The sequence below is a fragment of the Helianthus annuus genome, chromosome 12 (genome assembly GCF_002127325.2).
Source record: "Helianthus annuus cultivar XRQ/B chromosome 12, HanXRQr2.0-SUNRISE, whole genome shotgun sequence".
Classification (NCBI taxonomy): Eukaryota; Viridiplantae; Streptophyta; class Magnoliopsida; order Asterales; family Asteraceae; genus Helianthus; species Helianthus annuus.
The window spans coordinates 34923835-34934600 of record NC_035444.2 but is presented as its reverse complement, the minus strand read 5'-3'; the positions used below and the strand labels follow the sequence as shown (position 1 = coordinate 34934600).

Here is a 10766-nt window from a genome sequence, read left to right as displayed (position 1 = left end):
CTTGTTGTGGTTGTCACCTAAGGATAAGTGACGGTATTGTTTTAAGATCTAAACACAAGAATCTTGTGTTAGGGTCCTAGGAAGGTTATAGACTAGGTCAAAGCATTACTAATAACCTAATTCCCTATAACCATGAGCTCTGCTACCAACTTTTCTGTCAAACCACGACCGCGTAAAACAACAAATCGCGGCGGAATCGTCGGGAAGTGTTGTAACAGAATCATTGTTTCATAACACACGTAAATTTGAAGTTTCGTTTTATTTAAAGATTAACCATTTACATTGTCTTGAAAATTTAAACAAACAAGTTAAACATAGTCTATTATTGTTATTAAGTCACTAAGGTCTCGTCCAGTCCTATGTGAGCATGCATCCTAGCAATCAACATCATTCAACAACACCTGAAACATATGTAAAAACAAAGTCAGCAAAGAAATGTTGGTGAGAACATAGGTTTTATGAGACTGTCGGATTCATGGCTAGTTTACATGTTGCAATACCTCATTAGACTACAAGAGTCAAAAGTTAAAAACCTTGTTTTGAAAAGTATAGTATTGCAACATAATTAACCAACTCAAATCAAGTTGGTTATAATTTATAAAATCTCGTAGCCATGATTCTTAACCCAAAACATTTATTCAAGAAAACCCAGACCGTAAATCATCTCGTTAACAAAACTTGTATGGTTTATATTATGTAGAAAACTCGTTATGTGACATCATTTCAAAATCGTTTGCCCAAGTGAACTAAATAATGCCACGGAATGTAATATGATAAAAGCACTTATATATAAGAAGTACCAGCGGCGTATCTACCATGCTTTTATCATATCACCCCCGTCCCATTATCTAATCACAACCCAAAAACCAATCGTTTACCCAAATCGTTTAACTCGTTAAAATCGCTTCAATCGTTTAAATCATTCTCGTTTTAATTGTGAAAACTACTTTTGGTCGTCTCTCTAATAACATCCAAAGCTTCGAAACTCGACTATCGCCAATCTCGCATTAACAAACCACAAAAGGGTAAGTTAACAATTACAGATTCAGTCGTTACCCACCTAACCCACACATAACCATGGGTGCAGTCTGATAACGGGATTTGTCAGATCCTATGGTACCAGAACCTAATACTGGTCGTTTCGGCCAAAACTAATGAATGTTATTCGTTATGTAATTATGCCCAAAAAGTTTATTCACGTTATCGAAATCGATATTAATTTAATATAAACCATTTTAATCATTTTCGAAACCATCGTTAAAAACATCAAAATCATTTAACACATATGAATCACCCCAAAACAATCGAAAACAGTAAAATAGGGGAACTATGTACTCACATGAGAATGCTTAGAAGTCTTGAATAACAACCAAGCAAAGCTAGAGGGATCACGGAAATCAATCGGCACCTAATATAAGTAACTACGTAAATAAACCGGACCTAAATCGGAAGATCGGATAGAATGAGGTCTTGTAAACCAAATGAGTATTGGAACTCATATGATATGGTTTAACAAGCCTACAAACTAAATCGAAACCTATCCTAAGGGCATTTTGGTCATTTTCCTAAGGCATATGAATTAACTATCATACAACTATGGTCACAAAATATGTTTGGTCGGATCCTAATGAACCACCAAACTGGTCGGGTTCGAAAGTCTAAGCGGTTGTTTAGACCGCTTATCTTACGACCCTATATAAGCACTAAACTAAAAATGACGAGTTAAACAAGTTAAAACATGTTTAACGAAGTTAGAAAACAAGTTTGATATCAAAACAAACGGTTTTGATACCCAAGAATAGTTTGGTTGCAAAATACGCATAGGCATGTATTTTGACCAAAACTATGACTCGTCACTACGCCTAATCAACGTGGTAATCAGTAGGTATAGTCACACGGGACTATAACCATCGTGATTAAGCTCACGTTGCAAAGTTCAAACGAACTTTGTGTTGACCAAAGACTGGTCAAAGCAGAAAGTCAAACATTGTTTGACTTTCATGCTTGAAAAGCAATAAAAGCACGAAAGAAACTTACAAAGGGTCCAAGCTAGGGAGATCTTGATCCAAAACACTCAGGTATGAAGTTTTAGAACTTCAACTAAGAGTTATTCAGATCAAGTGTGTAGAAAATGGAATGAGAGCTTGGGTTTATATAGTTTTCGGAGAACCGTTAGGATTGTTTCTCGCATTTCGTGTTTCAATCTTGACCCTCCATGTGGGCACATGGCTTAACAATACAAGGGGACATGAAGTACCATAAAAAACAAGCAGATGGTATCCCAAATCAGGGGTTAAAAATCATCAAAACCAGCTCAAAGTCCAGATTCAATGTTTCTGTACTGTAAGTCTGTCGCGCCCTGCGTAATATTAGGGCTAGGCTTACGCGCCCCGCCTGGCATCTTTGGCAGATTGTCACTTTTGGTCCTTGCTGCCTAGAAACTTGATTTTCGATGCATTTTTGACACGTTTAAACCCCGTTAACCCCATTTCAAGGCTCTAAAATGAAGTTAAAGTATAGGGAACTTAACTTATGCTCAAAAAATCTCGGATGTCGGTTCGTTTGGTCGTACGGTTGCGTTGTTCGGTTAATTACGACGTAACACGAACGGACGCGGAAAACGATCCAAATTACGCGACGAATGGAATTTTGTCATGCCAATCACTAAAATAAAGTATTTTAATGATTACATAAATTTTTGAATGTCCGGATACATTCAGAACTTAAGATATGCGCGAAAATGCAAACTTATGCACGTTTTGACGCTTTTAGTCCCTGTTGATCAAATAAGTTTATTTTTGCGCACCAAACACCTCAAAGCCTATTTCTAAGCTATGTAAAGGATATTTAGGGCATGTTTAACTTATGATCATGTTCCAGAATGTTCGTTACGGTACGAATCGGTATACTTTCGCAGTTTGTCGAAATTAGTCCCTATAAGCGAATAAACTTGATTTCGACACACCAAACCCTCCAAAACTTATTTCTAAGTTATGTAAAGGTTATTTAAGGTATGTTAAGCCCATGTCACTATTCCGGAGTGTTTGTCGCGTTAAACTGATTACGTTTACGCATCAGTTCGCGTATAACTTTCCAGAAAGCGATTTAGAGCTCGAAATCGAACGAGAATTGATATGTTCAAATGATACACATAATTATAGAAATCCCAAGTATGAAACACTATTTCTCATTGATTTGGTATTTGTTTAATGGTCGAAGAGGCACATATGTCACACTAAACAACCCTTATGGGTCGTTTGCCCAATTTACCCTTCAAGGGCATTTTCGTCAACTTTAGTCCCTCATTTTACGACAAAGGGCTTTCGCTAATTATTTGACCAAGAATCATTTGTTTAACTAAAAACTTGTTTATTCATACCTGGCTCGGTCAAAGTATTTACCCGTTTTAATACCTTGCTTTAATGATTTGATAATTCGTAGCAATGAAATTTTCCATAAGTCGATTTACCCTGTGAGCATTGTACTCGACAAATACTTGTTAGTCGTTATTTTTCAAATGGTGTTGAAATCAACATTTGAACCGTTTGGTCTAAACGACCAAACAAATTTACGCTTATGTTGGAATGGTATATATTTATCATTTATTATTTAACCCTTAATTTGTTCTATTAGGCTTACCTTATAAAGTAGTCATTCCAAAAACTCTTTTATATATGTCATCTTGGGACTAATTTACTATTTCGACTCCCTTTTTACCATTAACATGGTTTTCATCATTTTATTCGTTCCGACTCATATCATATCATTTCGTGTCGGAACTCACATTTCGGATACAATCCGTTGTTGTGTTTATAACTTATAAAATAGATATGTATACTACGAAGGTGTGTAAGTTTTACTTACCTTGCATCCAATTCACGCTTTTCTTCCTACTTAATTTGTTTAACCCGCTTCTTTCCCAAGCCTCCACCTAGCTCGTTAAGCGTCAAACTATTGTCATCATTTACAAGGTGGTTAGTCGTTAACAATCACAACTATTCCACCTTACCTATTCTCTATGTTGAAACTACTATTCGACTTCGTCAATGGTTAGTTTAACTTTCCAAAGTTCAATCGACATTGCGTTTCGAATTCGTATTATCTCACATCACACGTAATTAGTCAAGTTAGCCAATTACGTGTTTCTTTCTTAATTTCATTATATATACATTCATTTAGGCATTTTAACAAACACCTTGTGGGCATAATTTTTATACATCTAAATTCAAGTTCTTGATTAGTTATTTAACCATTATTAAACATCATTCACAAGTTCATATGTCTAGTATGCATAATAACACCTAGACTTGCTTCATGAAAATCAAATAACACTAAATGACTATAATTCTAGTGTTCATCATCCTCTTACAAAACCCATTTAGCACCTATGTGGATGATTATAAATTTCATAATTTATATCACCAATTCATCAAGTTTCTCAACTATGGTTTGTTCCTAAACACGGATTCAACATAGCATCATTCATATATTCAATATTCTAGCAATAATTTCGTTTTCAACTGATCACCAAGAATTCGAGATGAAATCATATGATGAAATTTGACATACCTTGTGATCCCTTCACTTGGGTGATCACTAATTTCAGCTTGATTTTCCATTTAGACTTGATTTGTCCCATGAATTTGGTTAATTTTTGGTGATTTAGGGTTAAAAAGAAGAACCCTATCTTGGCTCTGTGGAATCGTCGACCAGAACACACTTTGTGTATGTTTTGGTTTTTAATTTTTGTTTTAATCAAAACTCTTTCCACGCTTAACCCTTTTAGTCCCTATAGTTCTAACCTTTTTATAAAAAGGTTTACTTGTCCATGTTCCTTTATTGTTTTTCTAAACATTATTAACTAGGTTAATTATTCCTAGTTAACTTACTGGGTTTCGGAAGTTATAACCCGTTTTATTTTGAGTCCCGTTAACTCGGGCTTCTTATAAGCTTTGTTTCCTCAAAAGCTTTTATTCTCTTTTTATTCAATATTAGGTTTATTTATTTAAATTCTAATATTCATCGGGTTTACTTTTACCACTTATGGTATTTTACCCGTTTATTTTCGGTTACTTTAATATAATTAACAAACCCGTTTTTGGGATGTTGCAAGTCTACCCCCCCTCCCCTTAAAGAGGTTTCATACTCGAAACCTTTATCACGTATTTCATTGGGTTAAACTTAATGAACCTGATTTTGGTAATTTACTTGAGCATTGCTCGCATTTACTAATCTTACTAGGAAAGTATGGTAATGTCTTTTTGGTTTCTAAGCGTATGCGCCTTTTATGTGTAAGGCCTTGTGGGCCGTTACCTTCAGCTCATATCCTTTATCTTTATTGATTACTTATCCTGGCGGTTAGACTTATTAGTCACCGGTTACCTTATACCCCATCACTCGGGTATATCCACTTTGCCTTCTCAAGGCTTACAAACTTTTATTATCCCCATTTCATAGTTCACACTATAACGTGGTTATATTTCATATTACTTTTCTTGACCGTGATCGTATCACGTCATGTTTAAGTTTATATAAAATTTTCATTATCGAAAATCTTCTTTTCGAATGTTTCGTCTTGCACCCATTCTTTTAGTGTTTTCCGTTTTCCAATTCCTCTCATAATATTTATATTTGTTAAAACGTTATTTCTCACTAAAACTGAATTTTAGTTTAACATTTTCTCTTTAACTCATGTCAATTTCTCACATCAAGGAATTTACGTCCAAGGATTTATCCCCTTCCATTGTCATTTCGGTAATGACTTTGGCCTTTTTGTGAAGTAACACAATTTAAATAATTGTGAATTCTTTTGTCATTTTGCCCGTTTAAATGTTTTAGTGAATCCTTCACCTTTGTCAACCAGACTTTTCATGATCTCTTCATTTTAACCCATTCGATTAACTTAGCGAAACCCATCGCTTTTATACTAACTTTACCTTCCGTTATTATTTTTACGCGGGGGGTTACAACCAGTTTCCTCGCTTTACATTATTGACCCGTAGGTTCTTTCACTTAGCCTTGCGGGCTTTTTCCTTAGATTTCCACATTTTTAATGTGAAATCCCAACAGTTCGTTTCTTTCTATTTGTGACCCAAGGGTCTTTTTGGTCCCGTTAGACCTTAACACTACTTATAATCCCGTAGGTTATGATGATCCGTAGATCATCTTTTATTCGAGTCTTTATTCAACTGTGTGTGTGTGTGTGTGTGTATATATATATATATATATATAGGGTAAGGATCCACTAAAAAGTGGATTTTGCCTAAGTAGCCTAAGAAGGATTGTTATGATAACATGTGGCACTCCTAATATGTAGGAAGGAAGGGCATTTTGGTCCTTATAAATAGGGTTGAAAATGACATGTGGCACCCCTTTTGTTTTTTTAAAAATATAACAAAAAAAATCTAGTACAAAAAATCTAGCACAAAAAATCTAGTACAAAAAAATATAGCACAAAAAATGTAGTACAGAAAAAACATAGCACAAAAAAATCTAGTACATGAAATATAGCACAAAAAAATATAGTACAAAAAAATATAGCACAAAAAATCTAGTAAAAAATATAGCACGAAAAATTTCAACAAAAAATGTAGTACAAAAAAATCCAGCACAAAAATTTAAGAAAAAAAATAAGACAAAAAAATTCAGCACAAAAAATTTAGCACAAAAATATAGTACACAAATCCAGCACAAAAAATGTTATACAACATAGAAATACAACACATTTTAGTGGGTTTTTTTAGTCTTCATATTTTATATAGCAATATGGTACTCAAATTAAAGATAAAAAACGCTCGATTTTATGGTGAAATTTTTATGAAAAAATAATGTCGTATAAAAAAGTTATGAACGTTTAAAAAATGGGGCTGGAATATGCATGTGCCTTGCATGTGGAGAGAGAAAGTCCATAAATTGGATTTTCCCAAGATACCCTTGCACTCTTACTTTCTCCTACATTTTCATCTTAACCATTGATTTGAAAAATGAATGGTTAAGATTTTTTCTCATCCTACTTAGGCAAAATAAACTTTTTATTTGATCTTACCCCTACATATATATATATATATATATATATATATATATATATATATATAGGGTCAGGATTTAGAGAGAACGAGTGAAAGTGTGAGAACGATTATGGACCGTCAGATCAAAACAATCTATGGACTACATGACGCGGTGGCGTTTTCGTAAATAACATCACTTTTATTAGTGTGGCGCGCTTCCATAAGGGTAAAAAGGTAAATGTTCATATACAGAACACATCAAAGCGTGACCGAAACATATATACTTCCCAGAGAAACCTCCCCAAAACCAACGTAAAACGCGAAAACCCTAGAAAACGCGAAACAACAAAAACTATGGCGTCGAAAGATCAAACCAGATCCAGAGGAAAAAAACATAGTGAGTTAACTTCGATTTACATTGTGCTAGTTTATGATGCTTTTGGCGTTCTAATTTTAACAAAAATTTGCAGTTTCTACAAGTGTGGAAGGGGAAGGGTCATCTGCTCCAAAATGCCAAAAAAACGAATGAGCAACGAAAGAAGACAACAAGAGGACATGGTACACAATGTTACTTTTCATGATGTAAAAATACACTTTGATACCTTGTTGCCAAAACGCCAAAATTTGTATCGTTTGTTTAACAATGTATGAGAAGGAAATTTTACATATCACTCATGTGTTACTAAACGCCACAAACATGTATCCTGTCATAACTTTGTTACTAAACGCCAAAAAATGTATGGTTTCTGTTATAAACGCCATAAATCTATCATCTCTTATTGATTTATAAAACGCCATAAATGTATCATAGTTATGTTAAATTATACTATTAAAACGCCATAAATAAAATGCCATGAAATCATTTTTATAGGCGAAGAGAGGTTAAGATTGAAAATAAATGTCCATACTGGAAAGGCCCAAAACGCCAATAAGAGGAAGGCATTAAGTCAGAATGTTGAGGTTGAGGAAGAACCATATCATGAGTTCAGTGGGGCTAGGATCTTGTCAAGAGTAAAACCTACAAACTTGATTGCTTGGTTTATGAATCTAAACAAAAATTGAAGACAGACAGTACACCAAATGGGGTTTGGTGCTACACTAAGGTTGAAAATAGACACCGTACCAACAATGCTTACGTACTGGTTGGTTGAAAATTACAATGAAAAGACAAACACCCTAAACGTTGGCAACCATACCATACATATGAATGAAGAATTGATAAACTCTTTAACGGGTATACCAAATGGAAGGGTGCCCGTGAACATGAAAAAAAGACCAACAACTAAAGACCAGATGGTGCCTGAGTGGAAAGCACGGTTCCAAGGGTTGGGCTGCGTTAACAAACCAAGTGTGAAGATATACTTTGAAAACGTTTTGCCTATGATGCATGGCTTTGGGAGAACTTCTGCCTAAATTTCCTTGTAGCATTCTTCACTATAATGGGGGATGCAACTGACAATGCAGTCGTCAACAAACAATTCTTGCACAACGTTACACCAAACGTTCAAATAAACCAAATGAACTGGTGTAGTTATATCATCCAATGCTTGCAACACGCCAAAACCGCATGGGCTCCCAAAAAGCATTACACAGGGCCACTGATCATACTTGCGGTAAGAATAAAATTTCACTATTCATTTGTGTGTCATTAAAACGCCAAAAAATATTTGTCATTTGAAAAATCTAATTTGTTACAGCTTGCCTTGGTGAACGATGCTTGCAATAGGAAAAAATTGGACCGAAAAGAAGGATACCCAATTGAGTGAGTTACAACAGATACTCTTGACTTATTTGAGAGTGCAATGGCAAAACGCCTTGTTGGCAATGAAGTAAAAAGGAAAACAATCAAAAAAGTTAAGGGAAGCAAGCCTAAAAAACAAGAAAAATGCAGGTTGTTGTTCATGATGAAGATGATGGTGATGATGTTGAGAATGAAGATGAATATGATGTTCACAAGGTCGATGAGCATGATGATAACAATGATGATGAGTATTCAGTTTGTAAGGAATCCAAAGAAAGGAAGCTGTTGTAAATTTGAGGAACTTGAATTCTTCAAGTTGTTGGAAAAAGGCATAGATGGCATAATTGGAAATTTAAGCAATTTATTTTCATTAGAATGTTTAATGGGTGTTGTTTAAGAAGGAAGGTATACATGTTGCTCGTTTGGAAATATAAAGGGTAACAGAGAAGTATTTCCGACCACCACTGCAACCACCACCACTACCACACTCTTCCTCTTCCATTCTTCGAAATCTTCACAGAATTCCCTCTGGTTATAACCCCAACAAGCAATCTCTCACTCTCAAACCCTTTTTAACAAACGTCCTTACCGAATCATCCGATTCTCCCAAATCCCTCGACCCGAAATTCCTTCTTCAAGAACTCGCTGATAGCTTCAATCTTCCATCAGATTACTTTTCACAGCTCCCTCGTGATCTTCGTCTAGATTTGAATGATGCTGCTTTTGATCTCTCAAATGGACCAGTGATGGAGCGGTGTGGACAAGAGTTGGGAATGACTTCAAAAGCTTTGGTTAACGATCTCCCTTCATTGGTCAACTCGTTGACCAGCAACAACAAATCGGCACTCGGCAAACGTTTGACTTCTGCTGGAAGGAGGTTTCAGTCAATGGGTCAATATGGTCAAGCTAAAAAGGATTTCCAAAGCTATGATTTCAACTGGGAAGCTTTTGTCTTCAACTCCTATATCCAAAGAAACCAAGGATGAGTCGAAAGGCGAAACCCGCATGTTCAAGTTGGAGCTGCAAAGTGGATCTCTATTTTTTTCTATTATATTGATTCTTGGGGTCAAGAATCTTTTATGGGGGAAGTATTGTTACGTGTTAAATAGTATAGGGGGTTATGAGTCAATTGTTAGAAACTATAAGGGTTGTAATTGTAAATGGTCATTTGTATTAGTTGAGTTGAAAGAATCTTCTTCTTTGTTTCTCTCTCTAATCTCTCTCTAATCTCTCTCTAAAATCTGCACGTATCATAGTGTATTTTAAAGTTTGAGAGTAGATCAGGGGCGGACCCAAGCCCAGCCCAAGGTGGGCGGGCGCACCCCCGGGAAAAAAAATTAGTGCTAAGTTTCGTCGAATCTCGTCTGCACCCCTTGGAATTTTTTCGTCCGCACCCCTTTGAATTTTTCGACCGCACCCTTGAAATTTTTCGTCCGCACCCCTTAGGTAAAAGTGTTATCAATTTATATTTTAAATTTTTTAGTGAACTCTTATTAAAAAAAAATACTACCTAAATTATATATAACTTTTAATACCTAACTAACTAAACCCAAATACCCATACCTTTACCCACTTATAATTTCTAACTAGCTAGCCCACTAAGTCTTAGGCCATTAACCAAACCCAACAATATTTCAAACTATAATAAAATAATTAATGCCCAAAACCTTTAGAATTCTCTCCCGCTCTCTCTCTCTCTCTCTCTTGGGTCCCTGCACTGCCAACGAACAACATAACCCAGCGACAACAGTCCAGCAGCCGGCGACCACCATAATCAGCCACCATACCACCATCGTTTGACACCAAATCTAACCGGAATCCAAACACGAGTAAGTTGATGATTTTGGTTGATATTATAGGAGAAAAAAGGGTAATAAATTTGTTAAATAGATTTGAAATTTTGTGTGTTTTGACGTTGTTTATGGTTGTTTAGATGATTTTTAGGGTGATTATTTTGTTTACACATTTTTAGGGAGATTATGTTGTTTATATATTTTTAGGGTTTGAATAGTTGAAAA

The 10766-nt window shown here is 35.3% G+C and overlaps 1 long non-coding RNA gene across 1 annotated transcript; it reads right to left on the bottom strand.

Moving 5' to 3' along the window:
• Positions 1 to 360: 360 nt before the first annotated feature.
• Positions 361 to 4710, bottom strand: LOC110896596. Its single transcript, XR_002568022.2, has 3 exons — positions 4570 to 4710; positions 3865 to 3951; positions 361 to 401 (listed from the first exon to the last, which is right to left on the bottom strand). It is a non-coding gene; the product is annotated as an uncharacterized LOC110896596 (long non-coding RNA).
• Positions 4711 to 10766: the final 6056 nt, after the last annotated feature.